Raw genomic sequence first — 24,420 nt, forward strand, 5'->3', positions numbered from 1 at the left:
TTTAGGGGGGCTCACGACAGGCCTCTACCTACCAGATCAGCCATATGTGGGTTGCTTTTCAATGGCTACGGGGCTAAGGCTTGCTTGGCAAAGGGGGAGAAGTGGCCTCAGGCAAGGGAAGAGGCTGCAGGATGGGTGCTGCCCTGGGGAAAGAGGGTAACACAGGATATGTGTGGGGGCACATGTTGATCTGTGCAAGTGGCCTCAAGATGGTGAGGGTTCAGGAGGCAGTGTCCAGAGGAGATGGGGCCAGATGGACGTGTGAGGGTGTGTGTGAAAGAGTGAGTGGTGATGTACCTTGAGCTGGCAGTGAGTGATCTGCCAGTGAATGTGTGATGGGATTGTGAGTGTGTGAGTTTAGAGTGATGAGATGGTTGCCATACTCTGGCTGCACGGATGAGATCATTCATCCTCTATCTGCATTGGATGGCCAACCTCTTCTACGCAGCATTAGCAGTGAACACTACTGCCATAACCTCCCAAGCCTGGTTGCTGACGCCTCTGCCTAACCTGTGACCAGAGCGGAGGTAGAGGACATCACAACGGGCCTCCATAGCATCCAAAAGGTGTTCCAGTGACGTGCCACTAAACCTGGGGGCTGCAGTTTTTTTGCCTTTCGTCAGCATCTTCCCTGCAGTAGCCGTGGGCTGGAAGCAGTGAGCTGCGGTAACGTGCCTGGATTTTAAATATGGCGCCCAGCGTGATGAAATGGCGAGGTGATGGCATGGCGGGCGAATGAGAGCCAAGCGCCGTGGAAACGGTGTGTTTCCCGGGAATGAATAACTAATACGGCGAGTTTGGGACGATACGGCGTGAAAACCCACCATTGTGATTATAGGACCATAAGACGTAGGAGCAGAATTGGGCCATTCGGCCCATCGAGTCTGCTCTGCCGATCAGTGAGATCATGGCTGATCTGATAATCGTCAACTCCACTTTCCTGCCTTTTCCCTTACTGATTAAAAATCTGTCTACCTCAGCCTTGAATATACTTAACAACCCAGCTTCTACAGCCCTCTGCCTCTAAAAACTTCACACGGTGGGTAAAACGACGTTTTACCTTCCCGCTACCGCACCGAGTGCAAACCTGGGCCGATTCTGCCCAAAGGCTTGATTGTCCAACCTTATCAAGTAGGAAATGTTCAGTTACCTATGTTTTTCAATACCTAGTTGGAGAGATTCAACTTACACAATTTATGAAAAAATTCTTTATTTGAAATGTGACAAATCGAAAACCAGGTGATAGGGGATAATTTTTTTTTTTTACACAGAATGAATTATTATGATTTGGAATGCACAGCCTGAAATGATGGTGAAAGCAGGTTGAATAGAAACTTTAAAAAGGGAATTGGATATATACTTAAAAAAGAAACAATTGCAGAGATCGTGGAAAGAGCAGGGGAGAGGGACGAATTAGGCACTGGCATGAGGGACTGAATGGCCAGCTTCCATGCTATGTCATTCTATGATTCTACACAGCGTGTAAGTTTAACGGGATTAAAAAATGATTTTCACTTGCAGAGAATTTTTTTTATTGTACGCTTCACCGCATGGAGCTTTACAATACAGAATCCATTGGGCCATAACTTCCAAGCTCCAGTGTGTTGTATTTCGGAGGGTAACCCCAAGGATTTGCTGGTAAATGCCCCGAGGAAGTTCCCAGGTAAGTCTTGCATGGCAATTGCCCGGGAAGTGCAAATGTCTGATGGGCAATTGCACTGCGCTGGGAACCATTTGAAATTGAGATTTAAATTGCAAATTTCGGATGGTCAAGACTGGGTTACACCGATAGTTACCCAGGAAAGAATTACAACCATCTCTAACACCTGGGTAACTATTGTATTGTGCCATGCTGCCCACGCATGGGACTCCCCTCACACCCCTAAACCCTCAAGGGACTCCCCCCACCCCCGATTACTGCCCCCAGGGGACTGCCCCCACCACCTGACTAAGCCCCCACCCCACAGGACCCCCCCACTCTCAGACTACAACGCCCCCACCCGACCATGGGATTGCCCCCACCCTCAGGGGACTCCCCACACCTATGGGGACTTGATCCCCCCCCCGGCCATCAGCCAACCTCCCCACCATACTCCCGCTGTCAACAGGCCTGATTCTCACCTCCAACACCCCCCAACCCCCCGCAAGGCTCGACCCAACCTGACACCCACACTCCTGACCTGACCCAACCCAACGCCACATCCTCCCAAGCCTAATCCTATCCGCTTACCTTATATACTTACCTTCTCCCTGACTTGTCAAGGACCTTTAAACCTGGCTTGACCTTTAAACTTACCTGGTTTACGGCAGGGGGCGGTGAAGCTTCCTTAGCTATGACTTTACAGCTCTTGCGCTAGGCCCCAGGGACACATTGCACTGCCCAGATCACGCCCGGTCTGAGTCAGAAGGTCGTGCGAGATAGGATCGAGCTTGGATTTCAGGGTAAGTACTTTCGAGTGGAGTGGCAATCCGACTCAGTTGCCACTTCATTGGAAGTTACGGCCCAATGTTAATAGTGCAACATCTAGGAGAGATCACTGACGTAAGGTCAGAATGATATACTGTGGGGATGTTTTTAAAGGCAGGAAATAATAGTGAATTTCGGGAGAGATTCTAGTGATTAGGACCCAGATGGATGAAGACCCTGCCACCAATGCTGGAGTGCAAAGAGGAGAAGGGTTGAGGCTGAATGTCAAGACTGGAAGGCCAAATAGTATGGACCATTTTTTTTAATATTTGATTTTAAGATGTATCACTGGCAAGTACAGCATTTATTACCCATCCCCAATTACCCTTGAGATGTGGCGATGAGCCATCTTCTTGAACCACTGCAATCCACGAGCTGTATATACACCCACAGTTTTTCTTTTTGTAGCAGTTTGATACAACTGACTGGCTTGCTGGGTTCTTTCAGAGAGCAGTTAAGAGCTAAGAACCCCATATAGGCCAGATGAGGTAAGGATGGTAGATTTCCTCCGCTGAAGGACATTAGTGAATCAGATGAGTTTTTACGTTTACACAATCTGATAGTTTCATGACCGTTATAACATTTTTATTACCACCATTCTTGGTCATGGTTAGAAGTAGGAATGGAGAAATTTGCAAATGAGGATGAGGATTTTGAATTTGATGCATTGGAGAATAGGGACTCAATGGAGATCTGAAAGTGGTTGGCAGGGAGGACTTGGTGCAGGATGTGATGCAGGAAGCGCTTCAGCTGAGTTTGTATATAGTGGAGGGTTGTAGAGCAAGACTTTGAAAATAAAAACAGAATTACCTGGAAAAACTCAGCAGGTCTGGTAGCATCGGTGGAGAAGAAAAGAGTTGACGTTTCGAGTCCTCATGACCCTTCGACAGAACTTGAGTTCGAGTCCAAGAAAGAGTTGAAATATAAGCTGGTTTAAGGTGTGTGTCGGAGGGGGGGGGGCGGGTGGGCGGGGTGGAGAAAGAGAGAGAGAGAGAGAGAGAGAGAAGTGGAGGGGGTTGGTGTGGTTGTAGGGACAAACAAGCAGTGATAGAAGCAGACCATCAAAAGATGTCACAAACAATAGAACAAAAGAACACATAGGTGTTAAAGTTGGTGATATTATCTAAACGAATGTGCTAATTAAGAATGGATGGTAGGGCACTCAAGGTATAGCTCTAGTGAGGGTGGGGAGAGCATAAAAGATATAAAAAATATTTAAAAATAATGGAAATAGGTTGGAAAAGAAAAATCTATATAATTTATTGGAAAAAAAAACAAAAGGAAGGGGGAAACAGAAAGGGGGTGGGGATGGGGGAGGGAGCTCAAGACCTAAAGTTGTTGAATTCAATATTCAGTCCGGAAGGCTGTAAAGTGCCTAGTCGGAAGATGAGGTGTTGTTCCTCCAGTTTGCGTTGGGCTTCGCTGGAACAATGCAGCAAGCCAAGGACAGACATGTGGGCAAGAGAGCAGGGTGGAGTGTTAAAATGGCAAGCGACAGGGAGGTTTGGGTCATTCTTGCGGACAGACCACAGGTGTTCTGCAAAGCGGTCGCCCATTTTTTTTTTTTCGAGACCAAACGTAAACTGGGCGACCGCTTTGCAGAACACCTGCGGTCTGTCCGCAAGAATGACCCAAACCTCCCTGTCGCTTGCCATTTTAACACTCCACCCTGCTCTCTTGCCTACATGTCTGTCCTTGGCTTGCTGCATTGTTCCAGTGAAGCCCAACGCAAACTGGAGGAACAACACCTCATCTCCCGACTAGGCACTTTACAGCCTTCCGGACTGAATATTGAATTCAACAACTTTAGGTCTTGAGCTCCCTCCTCCATCCCCACCCCCTTTCTGTTTCCCCCTTCCTTTTGCTTTTTTTTCCAATAAATTATATAGATTTTTCTTTTCCAACCTATTTCCATTATTTTTAAATATTTTTAAATCTTTTATGCTCTCCCCACCCCCACTAGAGCTATACCTTGAGTGCCCTACCATCCATTCTTAATTAGCACATTCGTTTAGATAATATCACCAACTTTAACACCTATGTGTTCTTTTGTTCTATTGTTTGTGACATCTTTTGATGATCTGCTTCTATCACTGCTTGTTTGTCCCTACAACCACACCAACCCCCTCCACTTCTCTCTCTCTCTCTCCCCCCTCCCCCCCACCCACACACACCCCCACACACCTTAAACCAGCTTATATTTCAACTCTTTCTTGGACTCGAACTCAAGTTCTGTCGAAGGGTCATGAGGACCCGAAACGTCAACTCTTTTCTTCTCCGCCGATGCTACCAGACCTGCTGAGTTTTTCCAGGTAATTCTGTTTTTGTTTTGGATTTCCAGCATCCGCAGCTTTTTTGTTTTTATTTTTGATTTTGTTTTTATTTTTAAGACTTTGAAAATGTTAAGTCTGGAGTTAATGTAAACTTGGGGAACAGTTTCAACTGACAGAGGGGGATAAGCTAATGATGGAGCTGGATCTGAGTAATTTGATGAAGGATAGAATGCGGGGACTGAGTATTAACACAGAATCAAATCCAGTGCTGACATTTCACACCATCTGGTCTGGCACAGGAAGCTACCAGGAAGGGAGATGGAATTGGACCAAGGCTGAAGAGATGGCTGCGGAACTGATTATTGTAGTTAGAGATAGAGTCGAGTGTCATTAATAGAAACTATGGAAACTGGCTCTATGCCTCTGGACAAATTCCACAAGGAAAGAAGGGACCAAGATTTAAACCATAGATGTTTTTGAAGTCAATGGTGTGAGGGCACGAGAAGAAACCATTGCTGATCGATAGCAGCAGATCTTGACACTTCAGAAAGGCAAGAGGAGGTAGAGGCATTTAGAGATGGGGGTGTAGTCTGAGTCCTTCCTATTGATGAGGGTACCTTTTGAGGAATTGGATGATGATAGCAGTTTTGAAGGGGAGACATGCTACCTGTAAAAAAAAATCAAATCCACTGAAGGTACTGCAAAGCATCTGAACCAGAAAAGATAGTTGACTGGTCAAGGAATGGGTTGAATGGGGAATAACGAGCAAGGTTTAGTTCCAATGGAGAAGCTACAGAGGTACAAGTGGTCAGGCAGGTGTGATGTGGAGAGGGGGGAGGTTTAGGAAAAGTAGTGGGTGTATTTGTAATACTGAGGCAATGACACAGTTTGCTGCAATTTCAAAGGTAAAACATTCATAAGATCCCAGTAATCGATTTTGGTGATTCGGAAGAAAGAAATAGATGAAAAGCAGTGCAGATCAGGTTCAAAGATACAGTTTGTAGTTGAAGCAAGGAGTTAAGGACTTCCTTATCTTCCAGGACTGGACATACGTGGCCTTCGAGAGGGAGTCATGGTATTAGTTGAGATGATCAAAACTGATCCAGCAGCGGACAAACAGGCCAATTATGCTACAAATGAACTCGAGTCTATGGCCATTGAATTTAAGAGGGCAGAGGTGGGACTGTATCAAAGATGAATGAGAATGAAAGAAGGTGAGTGACTGATGGGGTCGAGGGTATCAAAGGCAGAGCTATGGGAATTGTAGACCAGATCAGTGGAGGTGGTGGTACCATGATGTTGAAAGGGCCAGAGGAAAGTTTGTTAAATATGACAGGTTCTGCTGCTGAGGGAGTAATGTGTGGTAGGGGCAGAGTTTTATGAGGGATAAAGCATGAGGATACTGGAACTATGGATTAAATCATCAAGGACAAGTAGTTGCTCAAGGCAGAGACCAAAAGAACAAATCAAGGAGAAAAAAATAATTTTATGCCTTAGAATACCTATAGTTTAAAGAGGACATTGTTATGATATGGTAGGTGGACCAAATCCTCAAAGGAAACCTGGCCACGCTATCACAAGAGTTTTGATACACCTTTAGTGATTTTAAAAATTGAGTTGAAACATTTGTTAACAAAAGAAAATAATTTAAACACATGCCTAAGATTACAGTTACTTGATGTTATGACAAATCCCAAAATATCTAATTAACCTGACTCCAACTACACACCTACTTTAAGGCAACAGTCCAAAATGGTTTTTATATTTAAATAAGCAATCCAGTGAGGTTACCACATGCATCCACTCAACAGTGGAATTCCAAAGGCTTTTCGACACAACTTCAGTTACTAGACACAGCAAAAGAGGATAGAGGCATTTCCCCCAGGTTGCTTTACACAGCGTACCTTTTAAGATGTTACATAGCCACCACCACATAGCCCTCTGTCCTTCCTTATATATATATATATATATATATATTTTCTCTTTAATGTGTAAAATCTCATTGCTCTCAATGTCTCCAGAAATTTACTTTTCCCACAATATAAAAATATTTCATGTTGTCAATATGGTCAGCACTTTCGTGAAAAATAAACATACTGCTTGGCCTTGCTTATCTTGTTAGCCATAAATATATTACCATCCCCTTTGAATATCAAACAACCCTTTCACTTATCTAAAAATGCAAATTTCATTCATACCTTACCTGTGGATCCCTCATCCTCACTTGTCATCTCCATTTCAAAAGTCTGCTTTAGGCCTGACTCTTGTGATAATTTCAAGCTTGCAGTCTCTCTTTTCTTTATTCATTCATGGGATATGGGCTTTGCTGGCTGGGCCAACATTTATTGCCCATTACTAGATGCCCTTGAGAAGGTGGTGGTGAGCTACCTTCTTGAGCCACTGCAGTCCATGTGGTGTAGGTACACCCATAGTGCTGTTAGGAAGGGAGTTCCAGGGCTTTGATCCAGTGACTGTGAAGGAACAGTGATATATTTCTAAGTCAGGGTGATGAGTGGCTAGGGGGCGATCTTGCAAGTGGTGGTCTTCCCATCCATCTGCTGCCCTTGTCCTTCTAGATGATAGTGGTTGTGGGTTTGGAAAGTGCTGTCAAAGGAGCCTTGGTGAATTCCTGCAGTGCATCTTGTAGATGGTACACACTGCTACTACTGTGTGTCAGTGGTAGAGGGAGTGAATGTTTGTGGATGTGGTGCCAATCAAGTGGGCTGCTTTGTTGTGGACGGCGTCAAGCTTCTTGAGTGTTGTGGGAGCTGCACTCATCCAGGCAAGTGGGGAGTATTCCATCATGCTCCTGACTTGTGCCTTGTAGGATGTGGACAAGCTTTGGGGAGTCAGGAGGTGAGTTACTCATCACAGGATTCCTAGCCTCTGACCTGCTCTTGAAGCCACAGTATTTATACGGCTAGTCCAGTTCAGTTTCTGGTCAATGGTAACCCGGAGGATGTTGATATTGGGGAATTTAGTGATGGTAATGCCATTGAACATCAAGGGGCAATGGTTGGATTCTCTCTTGTTGTATATGGTCATTGTTTGACACTTGTGTGGTGTGAATGTTACTTACCACTTGTCAGCCCAAGCCTGGATATTGTCCAGGACTTGCTGCATTTGGACATGGACTGCCTCAGTATCTGAGGAGTTGCAAACGGTGCTGAACATTGTGCAATCATCAGCAAACATCTCCACTCCTGCCCTTATGATGGACGGAAGGTCATTGATGAAGCAGCTGAAGATGGTTGGGCCTAGGACACTACCCTGAGGAACTCCTGCAGTGATGTCCTGAAGCTGAGATGACTGACCTCCAACACAACCGTCTTTCTTTGTGCTAGATATGACTCCGGCCAGTGGAGAGTTTCCCCCCTGATTCCCATTGATTCCAGTTTTGCTAGGGCTCCTTGATATCATACTCAGTCAAATGTGGCCTTCATGTCAAGGGCAGTCACTCTGACTCTAATTCAGTTAAATCAGTCACACAGGCAGAATCATCCATACTCAAACCCATAAACCTACAATAATATTATGAAAAATATTATAGTTTCATGACAACCTTCAAGGAGATTTTGAAGCTTGAAGGAGGGTGAAGATTTTAAATAATTCAAAGGTGTCAGAGGAGTGAGGGTAGAGAGACCAAGATGGATTCTGGTGACATGCAATGTGCCACTAGCATGGCGATTTGGACGGTTGGGATGGGGGAGATATGACGGAACATATAGCCAGGTGGGTGAGTGGCATTGAAAAGGGGAAACAAGGAAAAAAGGTGTCAGTTAACAATAGAGGGAACTTTGAGGCCAGATTTTCACGGAGTCATGAAGACTCCACAGACCTTTAACTTTGATGTAAAAAGAGGCTGACCACAGAAAACATAAACAAAATTGTCTTTCCCCAAAATAGTAGCAGTGTTTCCTTGTAAAAAAAAAGGAAGTAATTGTTGACTACCTTTTTTTATTCAATCATGGGATGTGGCTAGGCCAACATTTATTGTCTGATCCTAATTACCCTTGAGGAGGTGGTGGTGAGCTGCCTTCTTGGACTGCTGCAGTCTATGTGGTGCAGGAACATTCACAGTGCAGTGAGGAAGAGAGTTCCAGGATTTTAACCCAGCAACAGTGAAGAAATAGCAGTATAATTCCGAGTCACGATCGTGTGTGACTGGTATACACTGCAACCAAGGCTGCATTAGGGCTTTGTATTTTGCCATTTATTAGCTCAAAACAGAAACCCTCTTGTGTTGTCATTTAGAAAGAAGAATAGAAAAATAGCCAAGGCATTTTTTTTTAAAAATTGCAAAACGAAAGCAACCTACTAAATCAACCTTCTCCAGGTGTATTAGAGATGGACAATAAATGCTGGCTATGCCTACATCCCATGGGGGAAAAAAAATGAAACATTGAACCTATGTGAAGGAAGAAACAGAGATTCTTGGTTGACCCAGGCCATAGGACGTCATTCCTAATGGAATCAAATGCAAACTACTTTTAAAATTGATGGCTGTCACACAAAACAGGGAACATTGCTCAATATATAATTTCTCAGAATTGAGTCTCATTCTCTAGCTTACATACATATTAATAAATGATAATACTTATACTTAACACTGATTATACTAATGCATGTATTAAACAGGCAGGAAAACACAGTTCAGTAAAAAATTTACTCCATCTACACCTTCCCCTCCCCTCTTCACTCAAACCCACTTTAAGCAGCTCCTGACATGGCTTTGTATTGCAAATGAATGTTTGGAAAATGTGAATCTAACTTTATTGAACCACAGTTTGAGGCAAATGGAAATTAAGGAGCTGAAAATGGACAGGCCTACCACTTCAGTCAGAGTGGACGGATTATTTTAAATTCTTTCACGGCATGTAGATGCTGGGTCAGCATTTATTGCCCGTCCCTAGCTGCCCTTGAGAAGGTGGTGGTGAGCTGCCTTCTTGAACCACTGCAGTCCATGTGGTGTAGGTACACCCACAGTGCTGTTAGGAAGGGAGGGAGTTCCAGAATTTTGACCCAGCAGCAGTGAATGAATGGCAATATACTTCTGAGGCAGGATGGTGAGTGGCTTGGAGGGGAACTTCCAGGCGGTGGTGTTCCCATCTATCTGCTGCCCTTATCCTTCTAGATGGTAGTGGGTTTGGAAGGTGCTGTCTAAGGAGCCTTGGTGAATTCCTGCAGTGCATCTTGTAGATGGAACACACTGTTGCTACTGTGTGTCAGTGGAGAAGGAAGTGAATGTTTGTGGATGTGGTGCCAAGCAAGCGGGCTAGTTTTTCCTGGATGGTGTCTAGCTTCTTCAGCGTTGTGAGAGCTGCACTCATCCAGGCAAGTGGGGAGTATTCCATCACACTCTTGACTTGTGTCTTGTAAATGGTGGACAGGCTTTTGGGAGTCAGGACTTAAGTTATTCTCTGCAAGATTCTTAGCCTCTGATCTGCTCTTGTAGCCACAGTATTTACATGGCTCGTCCAGTCAACGGTAACCCCACAATGTTGATAGTGGGGGATTCAGTGATGGTAATGCCATTGAATTCAAGGGGAGATGGTTAGGTTCTCTTTTGCTGGAGATGGCCATTGCCTGGCACTTGTGTGGCATGAATGTTACTTGCCACTTGTCAGCCCAAGCCTGGATATTGTCCAGGTCTTGCTGCATTTGGGCATGGACTGCTTCAGCATCTCAGGAGTCACAAATGGTTCTGAACATTGTGCAATCATCAGTGAACATCCCCACCTCTGACCTTATGATAGAAGGAAGATGATTGATGAAGCAGCTGAAGAGGATTGGACTGAGCCCTGAGGAACTCCTGAAGTGATGTCCTGGAGCTGAGATGACTGACCTCCAACAACTGCAACCATCTTCCTTTGCACCTGGTTGGAACCTCAGTGGCTCCTGTCATGGAAATTACTTGGGGTCAGGCGGACATTCTCTCATTACAATGTATATAAATTCTGCTTAAGGCAGTAAAGAAATCCCAAGGAACGTAATCAGACAAAAGCAGTAGATCACTGATGAATGCCTATGTCACTATTGGCACAACTTGCACGCTGACTGTGAGGAGGTAGGCGAAAAAAGGAATGAGAACATCTCCGAACTTAAGACATTAACCCAGCAACCACCCTGGTCTCTTTATAACAGGGTTGCTGTTTGAAATTATTGTTTTTAAAAAGATCTTGGTCAGAACTCTGAGGTCAGCTCCAATTTCACTACCAGATTGATCTCAGTCATGTGGTATACCAGCCATCAGCTTTGTTGAGTCCGGATTAGGGGCATTCCCGTCATATTCACGCCCTCTGTGCCATCAAGAGCCTTTTTTTGGGTCAGCCGAAAATTTGCCATGCAGGTCAGGGCCCAGCATACCAGGGTCTCAGCCTAAGTCAGGGGCCCCTGAGTCACACCTCTGCTCTCCTGTTTTGTGTCACTGCAGGTTCAGGGCCTGATTGTTTAGCCCTCATGATAAATAATTTTCGGTTGTCATAGGACTGAAGCATTACTTCAGTCTTCTGCTTCATCCAAAGAATTTTGGCAATATGATATTTATGTTATTTTTCTTATTTGAATGACTCTTTAGCTTTGGACCCTTTAGATAATGAGTTTTACTCAAACATGAAATTAATCATCTGTGTACCCTATTTTAAACTACAATAGCCCAGATGAATTTTTTTGGACCGTATCCATAAAGAAGAATTGCATGAATGTAAATGATTAATGCTCTTCCCAACAAATGTCTGTAACGATTTTTAACTGGAAAGGAATTCCTTTATTTATTTACTAAGCTGACAAAATCATATCAGGTCACAGATACCAACATGTCCACATCTCATAACATCTCTAGTCATGTCAGTCAAAAAATGTCACCATGTTATTTGAACTATGAAACTGTCAGTGTGGTTTAAGCTGGTAGATACTTTGTATTCAAATCCATAGTCAATATTAAATGCATCTGTGAATGTTAGCAAATTTGCTACAAATGTATGCTTCATCAACAATTTACATTTATATAATCCCATTAGCCTAGTAAAATGGCCCAAGGCACTTGACTGAAGTGTAATCAGACAGGTGAAAGGTTTAGGTTTAAGGAATTCCAGACTGTAAGTCCTGCACAAATCAAATCAAACAGCATGTTCCAGCAGTTGTTCCTGTAATAGGCAGAGTACAGGCTGTACTTAACCAGCTCCACGCTCGCAAAGCACAAAACAAAGCGACTGCTATTTGATCTGATTCCGTAACAGGGCAGCACTTGCTGAACAATCCTGAGTGTGCTAATAGCTACACTAACAACCAATTTAAGATGATCAGTAGAGTTCGAAATGTGACTCACTTAGGCTAGCTAGAAGCGACATGCATTCATACACAGGGGCCTATTCCCTGCAATCAAAAGGAATGGGCTGTAACTTCTGAGCTCCCCAGCATCGTTTTTGTTTGTGGGGAGACCCCAAAGATCCACTGGGGAATCCCCTTCAGAAGTTCCCAGGAAGGTTTGCATGGCAATTGGCTAGGAGTGCAAACTTCTCTGGGCAATGGCCCTACTCTAGGAACCATCCAAAAAATGTGATTTAAATCACAAACTTTGGATGGTTCCGACTGGGTTACACCAAGAGTCACACAGAAAAAGTTAGAAAAATTAAAACCACTTCTAACTTCTGGATGACTATTGTACAGACCCACACCGACCCACCCACAGGACTCTACATACCCCTCCAATTGTTTCTCTACAGGACTCCCCCACCCCACCAACCCCACAGGGATCACCCCATCTCCCAACTCACCCCCCACAGGACTACCCCCACTCGCATGGGACTCCTCACCACCTCCCTCACAGTAATCCTGAATCTCACCCCCATCCCATTGAGGCCTGACCAATTCCTCACCCTTAGCAGCCTGAGACAACCCAAGCCAGCAGCCCCCATCTGAGGCCAGGCCCAACACAATCAGCTCCAAGGCCCAACCCCCCCCAGCTCTCCATGGCCCGACCTGATCTGACCCGAGGCCTGACCCCTGTCCCTACGAAGCCCAACAAGCCCTACCCACATCTCCAGGCCCGAACCACCACACCAAGGCCTGACACCCTATCCCGAATCCCGATCTGACCTGGCCCCTGAACACCGCCCCCAATCCCGGCACACCCCAGCACCTAGGTCCAAGAGCCCCAAAGCTCGACCCTCCACCCCAAGGCCCCACACCCTCCCACCCCTGAACACAACCCGCACCCCCCCCCCCTCCCCAAGGTCTGACCTGACCCATCCTGAAGCCCAAAAGCCCCACCATATCTCAGGCCCAAGCCCCCCGACAAGGTCCAACACCCCCCCACTGCACTCCAGGCCCAACCTCCCCAGGTCCAACGCCAACACCTCCAATGCCCAATGCACCCCAACATCCCCAGATCACTAGAGGCATGACCACCCCTCCATTCGAGACCCTATATACCCCCGGGGGACTTCAAACCTGCCCCGAGCTCCGATCCCACCCCAACCTCCGATCCACCCCCGAATTCCGATCCACCCCCTGATCTCCAATTCCCCCACCCACCTGCCTCAGGTCGCCAATCCCTCTATACATATCAAATCTTATCTACTTAACTTAGACACCTAACTTCTCCCTGGCCTGCCAATGACCTTTAAATTTCAATGGGCCTTTAAACTTACCTTTTTCTTTATTCTTTCATGTGAAATGTGCATTGCCCATCCTTAATTGTCTTGAGAAGGTGGTGGTGAGCTGCCTTCTTGAACTGCTGCAGTCTATGTGGTGTAGGTACATCCACGGTGCTTTTAGCGAGGGAGTTCCAGGATTTTGACACAGCGACAGTGAAGGGACGGCGATATAATTTCAAGTCAGGATGGTGAGTGGCTTGGAGGGGAACTTCCAGGTGCTGGTATTCCCATCTATCTGCTGCCCTTGTCCTTCTAGGTGGTAGCGGTTATGCATTTGAAAGGTGCTGTCTAAGGAGCCTTGGTGAATTCCAGCAGTGCATCTTGTAGATGGTACACACTGCTGTTACTGTGCACTATGGTGGAGGGATCTAGTGCTTTAAAAAGGGGCGTGTGGCCTCCTTCACACCAACTCAGTGCACTTCAACTCTGGGCTTCAGAGCCATGCTGCACAGCCTGGATCTCGCCTGGCTTGATTCAGAAAGTCGGGTGCGATAGAATCAAAGGATTCTGATGCTGATTTCCACTCCGAGGAAGTTTAGGTCCAATCTGTTCAAGCCTGCACCTTTTTGAATTCCTTTCCTGGGGAGCCCATTGTTCTCCCTCACTTTGGCAAATCCTAGGCCAATCAGAGTCGACTTGCCAACTAGCTGCACCCTTTTCTCCTGCAGTATAAATTGTTGTGATCATTTGAAATTTAGCTTTCTTGTGTTTGTCCTGATGAGTGCAAGACGAAAAGCTTCAGCAACATGTCTCTCAATTGTCATGAAGTGTACCAGATGGACTTTTACAACAATCTATTGGTTTCATGGTTGCCTTTAATGATACAAGCATTTATTCCAGATTTTTAATTAATTGAATTTAAATTCCTCATCTGCCATGATACGATCTGAACTCACATCTCTGGATTATTAGCCTTAGCATCTGGACTACTGATAACATAACTGTGCTCCTGTCCAACCCCAACCCCCACACCCCAGGACAAAGGAAGTTGGGGATGTGCACAGGTCTTGATGAGTTATTAGACGGATGGCGGTGGGCAGGGGGAGACAGCGGGGTGGGGTAAGGAGGGGTGTGTGAAGCCATGGATGGGTTTTGAAAACAAGCATGAGGATTTTAAAATTGAGGCGGTGCCAGGTGGGTGCCAGTGAAGGTCAGTGAGCACAGGGGTGATGGGTGAACTGAGCTTGGTTTGAGTTAAAACATGGACAGCAGAGTTTTGGATGAGCTCCAGTTTATGGCAGGTAGAAGATGGAACGTTGGCCAGGGAGCATTGGAATAGTCAAATACGGAGGTAAGAAAATCATGGCTGAGGATGTTAGCAGTGGGTAGATTGAGGCAGAGGCAAAGAAAGGCAATTTTGCAAAGATGGAGTTTAGCAGACTTTATGATGAATATATACTTTCTGACAAAGTATGTTCAAAAGGCATTTTCCTCCGCATTAGTCATGTATAATTTTGATTATACCTGTCAAAATGTCTCACAGAGGATGACCTTTGTCAGCAATGATAATAACATTTATGAGGTACTCAGTTTCTGCTGAAGTCCTGGTTGTAACAAATTTATTCTTCTGCTGCATCCAATATATGGTTGATAACATTGTCTTGCATTTATATATGAACTGATTTAGGGGATTGATTCTTCAAGCAGATATATTCCTGTTGTACTGTGCCTATCCTGAGCACTATTTTGATTGCAATATTTGGTATTTTCTATTTCTACCATACAGCTATTGTTTCATTTTCTTTTCCTACCAATAAAGATTAATTAAGTTATAAGCTCTTGTTTAAAAAATAGATAATTTTCTGCTGATTTGCTCTGTAAATATTTATTCCACAGGCATTCAGTAACAGAGATGAGGAGAGATTTGCGACTCTGGGATCTCCAATTCTGCCTCTGTGAAGAGCAGACTCTCTGTATCTGCAATAAGTGCAGCTTGGGGCAGTCATTCCGAAGAAGACAAGAGAATATAAGCAGCAGAGTTTGGATGAGCTCAAGTTTACGGAGAGTGTAAGATGAGAGACTAACTGGGAGAGCCTTGGAATAGTCAAGCATAGAAATGACAAAGGCATGGATGACTTGAGATAGGAGTGGAGTTGGGAGCTGCTACAGGTGTGCAAGAGGTAGACTTAGTGAAGGGCATGCGGTCAGAAGCTCATCTTAGGGTCAAACACAGCACCAGGGCAGAGTTTGTAGCAGGGGGCAAAAAACAATGGCTTCAGTTTTATTTAGTATCTCCTAAGATATTGGGAACAATAAAGTCAGGCTCCAATGCATTGGAGCGAGTACAGATCTCAAAGGGCCATTGAGTATATGATACAATGGGTAGAAACTTCGGGTCGGCGAGCAGGGGCGGGATTCACTTACCGAAGTGTAAACTGATGCGCGGAGATGTCGGGCTTGCGTCCCGATATCACCACGCGTCATTCAGATATTTAGTTTGGCGGGCGCGCACTGGAGTCAGCTGCAGGCCCACTGAGATGTCAAAGGCCTATTAAGGCCATTTAAATTCCAATTGAAATTATTAACGGAGCTGCCCATCCAACCTTAAGGTTGGCTGGGGGTGGGGGTGGGGGGGCAGGTGAAGAGCCCAGGCAGCCTTCACATTTATCGTGAAACCTCATCCACGGGCGGGATGAGGTTTCATGAAGGTTTTAAAACAGTAATAGGAATTTTTAATAAAATTCATAGACATGTCCCAGCTCATGTGGCGCTGTCATACGAGGGGACATGTCTTAATTTTTTTTCCCCCCCCTTTATTAAAGTTTTCAAAAATCAAAGTAATCTTTGATTTCTGCGCTCTTTCGCACGCAAAGCGCAGAACAGCACAGACCCCGACTCAGCCTACTCCACCCACCCACCCCTGCAGCCCCCCCCCCCCCCCACCACAGGGAGCGCTCCGCGCTTTCAGGTGTGCGTCACGCTGGGCGGGCCTTAATTGCCCATCCCCCCTCACCCCAACCCCGCGATGGAGAGAAAATTCACTCCGGTGTCTTGCATAATAGGTTTAATATTTGCTTTGTCATTCCAGGATGGTGGATAACCGTCCAATCAGACTTGATCTAAGCTCAGCAGGGCTTCTATCCACCATTAAGCCCACCTTGTCAGCATCTTCAGCTGTTAAAACGGATGCAAACTATCTATGTAGCACTCGGACTATAATGTAAAGCACCAAGGCCAAAATGTAATGCTTAAATCTAATCTGCGCTAAACTCACTCAATAATTGACATGCTTTCTGACGTCTGACAAAATCGGCACCACGTTTTAGGAAGAATGTCAAAGCCTTGAGGAGGAGATTTGTGGGAAAGGTGTAAGGGTTGAGGGACTTCAGTTATGTGGGAAACTTGGAGAAGTTGGGTTTGTTCTCCTTCAAGAGGATGAGGCTGAGGAGAGGTTCGATAGAGGCATTCAAAATTATGAAGGCTTTTGACAGAGTAAATAAGGGGAAACTGTTTCCACAGGAAGGAAGTATGAGAGCCAAATGCTAAACATTTAAAAAAGCTGGAGAGAAGTTTTTCTTAACACCATGAATTGTTCTGATTTAGAATGCACTGCCTAAAAGGATGGTGGAAGCAGATTGAATAGTAACTTTCAAAATGCAATTAGGTATTTGAAAAGGGGATAAATGCAGTGTGATTAGGAAAGAGCATGGGAGAGTGGGACTAATTGGATAGCACTTTTCAAAAGCTGGCACAGGTACAATGGGCTGAATGGCCTCCTTCTATGCGGATTGATTCTATGATTGTTTCGACACCTGTTCTCAATCTTTTTTTCTAATGCTTTTTCAGTACATCTAATGGTAGCTTTAATTATCCCCAACTGTTTCTGATACCTAATTGCTCTACTCTCTTGGCAATTATTTATTTTAAACCTAATTTTTTTTTGAAGAAGTTAATTTCCCAAAAAGCATCCCCACTTGGATACTTAGAGTTTACCACATACCTCTTTCGCTGAGGAATATGAAAAATTTGCCTTTCATGAGTATAGATCTAAATAAAAAACAATTTCTCCAGTGTCACAGTTGGTTCTATTGATCAGCTTTGTCCCAGCTCCCTTCACCAAGCCCTCCTTCATGAGAGAACAGAATTCATTAGCTAGATGCAACTAAGAGTAGTGGGTCATTATATTTTTAACAATGGCATGTGTCCATCTTAGTTATGATGTTAATTTTATTCCTGCTTGGATTTTATGTGCCTCTGTGGACTTGTTTTCTTTTGGGAGGGTGCCAACCCCACCACCTTCCTGTCCATGTCCGAGCTCACCTCCGTAATATGGGAGGGGGAGGGGGGCAGGTGCAAAAATTGGCATCACACTCACCATATTTTCGTAAATAATCAAGGATCAATTGAACTTGTTAACAAGCCAATTAATCCGAATAATACTTTGGCCACACCATAATACAGGCTTTTTTTTGAAAATCTTTTCAAAAGGATAGAAAAGAAGGTGGGGGGGGGGTACTAACTTTGGGGGGTGTCCTTTGCATTGTAGGGAGCAATACCCCCTAAGATAGTACCCCTCTTTCTTCCTAAACACCTGCTCTGTAAAACACACCATCTCTACAACCCAACCCCCTCCCTAAACTGTCCAAACCCTTCCTGCCCAAGACCCCGACTTACTTTGCTCCAGGATCCATGGGTCACATTCTTGCAGTCCCGACAGCGCCCATTAATGTGCCCTTGGTGTTGTGGGGACTGCTGGAACCGCCGGCCAACTGGCAGCTTCCGAGGGTGGGATTTCTTCCCCAGTGAGGGGCGCAGGTCCCACACTCACCAACTTAGCTTGACTGCAATGCATCATGGCTTCAGGGCGGGCTTGTGTGGAGTGAGTCAGCTCCATGCCAATTGCTTCTGGGGGCAGGGGTGGAGGCGTCCACTCCAATAACTCCTCCTGCCACCCACCTCCACCCTGACCTGTCCACAGTAAAATTTTGCATTTCGTATATTGTAATAGCGGTACAATTCTGTGAAAGCTAATTTCAATCATCACTAACTAATGTCCATACCAGAATATTAATTTCATAGTACGCTGTAGGCACTTCTAGTAATTCAGATAAGCATAGTTTGATTTCTAAAGGTACATTATTGACTTTAAAAACTACTAAACTGTCAGGTTTTTATATTCATCCCAAACTTATTTAGCTGTTTCAGTTTTCTTTGATATAGGGCTCCTTTGTTTGTCCAACAACATATGGAAATTTAACAATTTAGTTCAATTTAACTCTCCATGTTCTATTGTTTTTCAAAATCAGACTTAATACTTTTAGATTTTATGCATTACTCATTAAGTTAGTACATTCATGAATTGTATCCAAACATGGGGTGGAATTTTACACCCCACCACAGGCAGGCCTATTGGGGTGGGGGAGAGGTCACATGTAAAATCCTGTGGGCAGCTTGCCCACATTTACCTGCCCACCCCTTCCCTGCACTGCAATTATACCAGCGGTGGAGGTGGGGTGAGGCGAGATGCCAATGGGTCAGTTGAGGCTCTTAAGTAGGAAATTAATGCCCACTCAAGGGCTTCATTCTGCTGCCACCAAGGTTTAACCAGTGGTGGGATAGGCCCATACAAAACATCAGCCTGGCAGGTTTCCTGATGGGCAGGCTTTCTCCCTCACCCCCGCTGACTTTTTAGCTTGTGAGGGGTGGGGTCCATGTCTTCCTATAACATCCAGTCCATGCAAGCAATGACTTCTGGGGAACAGAGTGTGATAGGATTTGTGGAGGAGAAGCAGAGTTAACCAGCAGGATCTTGTGGAGATGGCAGGGGTCTCAGCCACTGGTTGGACAGCCCTGTGTCACTTATTTTCAGGAAGGCCTGGCACATCTTATGCCACTCAGGCACTTGACATGCCAGGGGTGGGCTGTCCCCTGGATCAAGGATTCTGGGAGTAGAAGCCCCGCACACTGAGAGATGCTGGCCAATTGGAGTCCAGGAGCTGCGTTGAATGGCAGTGTCACTGGGGAGGCAGTGGCTACTGCCAGTGTGACACACATCTGATGTGTAGAATTGTTGCTGGATCTCAGGAGTGAGCTGAGTGATGGAAGAAGATGGGGGGTCGCAGGGGAGAGATTCAGCAGAAAGGGCCAGGGATTGGCTCTCAGTGGCAACCTCCTTCCTGGTGCTGGGTCCTGCGATCAGATGCTGACTGTCTGACAATGAGGTACCCCAACCCCACGCACCCTCCCCCACAACACCACCCCCCCCCACCCCCCCCCCCCCCCCCCCCCCACCCCAACCCTGCACCTGCCCTCTCCAACAGGGAGCCCGCAAGCAGCCCCACACAGGCTGGCCTGCTGTGTCCCTGCACGCCAAGCTTCCCACCTGCCCTCTGGTTATTAACAGTGGCGGCCGGTCCTCACTAATTGCCCACTTAAAGGCGTCAATTGGCGACAGAGCAGGAAAACCATCCACACGCTTTCCCATCAAGACTTAAATGTGGTGGAGGCAGATGGGTGGCAGGGTCCCCAGTCAATACCCTCCCACCATCAAACCCATCACAGGGGAGGGCACAAGATTCCACCTGACGACCTCTTTTAAGGTGAAGAAGGCTCATTAACCTGAATGTTGACTTTGTTTCTCTCTCCACAGAAACTGCCTGACCTGCTGAGTACTCCCAACTTTTCTGTTTTCACTTGAGTTTCTAGAACATATTCAAACATGATAATCAGCAAAACTAGTTTTCAGTAACTCCTCCAGCCATGACTTGCTTTGCCATAATAACTTCCAGCATCAAATAAAAGTTAATATCGTTATGAATAATATATAATTTTTAAGTGGTTTCAGTTTCATTCAGGTTGTTTGTGAGTTGTGGTGCCTGGGAGTTTGGATAGGAAGGTCAGGTCTTTTGGGTTTGTCAGTATATGTACATTTTTAATGAAATTTTACAACCCCTGAGGTTAAAGAGATGTGTTAAAAGGGGTTAAAAGTTTAGTGATTCTGGGGAAAAACTTTAGTGTTGCCTAGTGACAGTGGTCAAGTGACACAGCCAGAGAAAAGACAGAAAAAGAAGAGTTTAGTGTGTTTCAGAGAAAGGGGGCAGGAATTTTAAGGTCTCTCATAAGAAAGACGATAAGGCTATTGGGGACAGTAGTTGCCTGTACAGTCAGTTACAGAACTCAGTGAAATGTTCAGTTTAGCAGAAGTGCTACTGGAAGGCTGAATTTAGAGAATTCATTTGTTTGCTCTGCAGTTGAAGATAAAATTGGGCAGAATTTTCTGTCTGCCGGGCGGGCAGGCCTGGCCCAATCTCCGGCGGGCGGGGAGCCGATCCCTGCCGGAGAAGCAGGCCCTGCCGCCATTTTAAGTGGGCAGGCCAATTAAGGCCCGCCCAGCGTGACGCCCTTCCTGTGCAGGCGGGGGTGGGGGAGATTCCCCAAATGCGAGAGTGCGCTCTATCGCGCATGCGCACGCAAGAGCGCACATCTCCCTGAGGCTAAGTGCTGCCTCAGGGAGAGCGCTGAAAATCTCATAAACTTTAAAAATAGAAAAATAAAAAAATCATTAATATGTCCCCCTCATGTGACAATGTCCCACGAGATGGGACATGTTAATAAATTTCAGGGAAACTTTAACAAAGTGTTTTAAACCCTACATGAAACCTCATCCGGCCGGTGGATGAGTTTTCGTGTTTTTTCAGAAGCCCGCTGGGGCTCCTGGCCTGCCCGCCAACCTTAAGGGATGACGGCGGGAGTTCCACCCTATGTCATCCTGCGTCATTTTCGTGTCGGTGAGCAGGCCCCGCCCCCAGCTCGCCAACGGCAAAATTCAGCCCAGTGAGTTTAGAGTGAGATTTTCTGGATGTCTCTGGGAGAGATACGAGTTGGAGGTTAAGCATCAAGTGAACGCTCAGCAATCCTCTGGAAGAAAAGCATTCGCAACTGTGCCAGTCCCTAGTGAGAAACCTTTGTGTCAAGCTAGTGGTAACTCTTCGCTGGTTTATGTGTCTGTAAAGATATTGCTAGGGCAAAGGAGTAGTGATAATTTGAATCATCTTCTTGTGCTTGCTCTGAGGTCTTTCCAGCCTTTTTGTCTGGTGTAATATAGTTCATCTTCCTTGTTTAATAAATATTTTATTCCTTGTGTTAAAAGTTCATCAGCAGACCCCAGTCAACTTGTTCAGTCACCTTCCTCCAGTTTCAAAAAAAAACAAAGTTAGGATCAATCAAGTCAGGTTTCACTCTGGAATCTGACTTGTTCAGTGTTAACAGCAGCTGGGTTCGTAACAATATGAAAATTCACATCCTACAGGTGTCAGGAACCATTCAAATACAATATTTGCATTGGGATTGTATTTTAATTTGATTCCAAAGCTGATGACGGACAAAATTGTGATGTGTTACAGTCAAATAGAACATGCTAAAAAACCTGTTCAAAACTACAAGTATCGTAAAAGTCTAATCTTCATATGTTTCATATTTCATAAATAAAACACCAAGCTTATCATGTTATTTTTCTGGATATAATCTTTTCTTCAGGATGAAGTATCTCAGCTGCTTTTATTTTTATTAGTAAACACACTGAAATTTATCAAAACTGTTTCATTTGATTTTCCAACAGAACCCATTATAAAGGTTAGGAATGAACACTCACCTGTCATCGAACCAAGCCAACATCAGTGATGCCGTGGGTGCTTGGCATAATCTAAAACACAAAGGCCCCGGAATTATACTGGGGGTTACCAGCAAATGCTTAATGAGTTTTCACTTTTGACCTGGTATGAATAGATCGCCTGTGGTGAACTGTGCAAGGAATGCTGGAATAGGGGCAAGGGGATTGCCAATTATCCAATCACAGAAAGGAGTTAGTGAGGTGCAGTGCAACAGGCATTTCTTATTGGATCCTCAAAAGAAAAAACTGCTTTTGTGCTTATTGGAGGTAGGTTATGATAATTAGAATTTGTTCCTGCTCATATTAGCTAAATAAATATACTGTTTATATCAAAGTTGACAATTACATAAATAAAAGTATTAATATTGTTACATCATAAACAACTCAAAAGATAACGGTTTACCTTGTTTTGCAAAATAAAACAATAAATTATGAGAAATGTGTGTACAGCATTTCACAATCTCAGGACATCCTTACAGCCAAAGAAATGGTTTTTGAAGTGTTGTCCCTGCTGCACTGTGGAGAACTTGACAGCCAATTTGCGCACAGCAAGTTCCCACAACCCAATGTGGTAATTGGCCGGATAATCTGATTGGAGCATTGTTGGTTGCGAGGTAAGTATTAACAAGAACACCAGAGAAAATGCCCCCGCTCTTCTTCCAATATTGCGATGGCATCGTTTACATACAATTGAGAAGGCAACTGGGGCCTTGGTTTAACGTTCTGTGAAAGTTGGCACCTCTGACAGTGCTTCACTCCCTCAGCCCTGCACTGGAGTCCCAGCCTGGATTATGTGCTCAATTCTTCGGAGTAGAAATTCAATGCACAACTTTTAAGGTTGCTGGCTATGGTTAGTTAAACTTTGTGCCCTATTTCCAAATACATTCGTAAAAGAAATGTATGATGTGGTCCATCGGCTTCATACTTCATTTTGTACAAGAAAACATATCTTGTGTTTTATTGTCTCTAATTTGTCTACATTATAAATATTATGAATACTATAAGGCTAGCTAGGATACTTAGTACATACTGTGCTTAATCTACCATGTTTTAAAGGATTTGATTTTAGTTTTTCTGCTGCTTAAGTAAATTAAAAAAAAAAGATTCTGCTACATTAGTTTTACGAAATCAAATCAACCAGATAACGGAGCAAGAGAAACCTACTACTTGGCTTAAACTATAAACAAAGATTTGAGGCATGCTGTGTGTAAATGTGTTTCATCAATATTCAAATGTGCATACACCTACTTAGCAATCACTTGCTTCTGCCACCTAGCAAGAAACGAATGGATTTTCAGGAGTAATTACTGAGCCACTTACAAACTTCTGCTCCCCTCCCCATGCCCAGTGGTTGGGAGCTGATTGCCTCTTCGAAAAAATATTGCACAAAGAGTAGATGTACACGTTCTGGTTCTTTTAGAAGTAAAATATTTATATAGAAACAGGAGCAGGCCATTCAGTCCCTCAGTCCTGCTCCAGAATTTACTTCGGCAACAGCTGATCTCCATCTCGACACCATATGCTTTTGCTATATTACCTTTGAAACTCTTACTCTTTGATACTCTTATAAATCAAAAGCTTCACACAGTTATTTAGAACTAAGCAACATTATTTCTTTTGATTTGTTTGTTGTGGGCGACACAGGCAAGCCTGCATTTATTGCCCATCCCTAATTGCTCTTGAGAAGATGGTGGTGAGCCACCTTCTTGAACTGCTCAGTCCATGTGGTGTGTTGATACAACACAGTGCTGTTAGGGAGGGAGTTCATGGATTTGACCCCATAAAAGTGATATATTTCCAAGTCAGGATGGTGTGTGACTTGGAGGGGAACTTCCAGGTGGTGGTATGCCCATCTATCTGTTGGCCCTTGTCCTTCTGGGGGGTAGAGGTTGTGGGTTTGGAAGGTGCTGCCGAAGGACCCTTGAAGAGTTGCTGCAGTGCTTCTTGTAGATGGTACACATTGCAGGCACTGTGCATTAGTGGAGGTGCCAATCAAGCATCTTTGCTAACAGCATGCTTATTGCTTAGCTTGCAACTTTCCATTGTGGAGAAATGAACGTGAAATAACTGGGTTTGCAAATTTAGTTGCTTCCCCTTTGAACATGATTATTGCAAAATTTGTTTGGAATGTACATAGATTTACGGGTGAGAAATTGTTTTCATATTCATACTTTTGAATAATTACTATTTTTGGGAAAAGCTTAGTTCCCCTACGTTACAGCAGTGACTACACTTCAAAAGTACTTCATTGACTACTTTGTGACATCCTGAGGTTGTGTGAGGTTGCCTGTTAAAGAGTGGAAAATGTCAATGCTTAAGGCATTAATTTACTCCATAGTATATTCACCAGTTGTTTCCGTATTACCTCTACGTGGACACTTGCCACCAAGCAGATGCAGACCATTTCCTTTTATT

This window comes from Carcharodon carcharias, chromosome 9 (genome assembly GCF_017639515.1).
Source record: "Carcharodon carcharias isolate sCarCar2 chromosome 9, sCarCar2.pri, whole genome shotgun sequence".
In the NCBI taxonomy this organism is placed as follows: Eukaryota; Metazoa; Chordata; class Chondrichthyes; order Lamniformes; family Lamnidae; genus Carcharodon; species Carcharodon carcharias.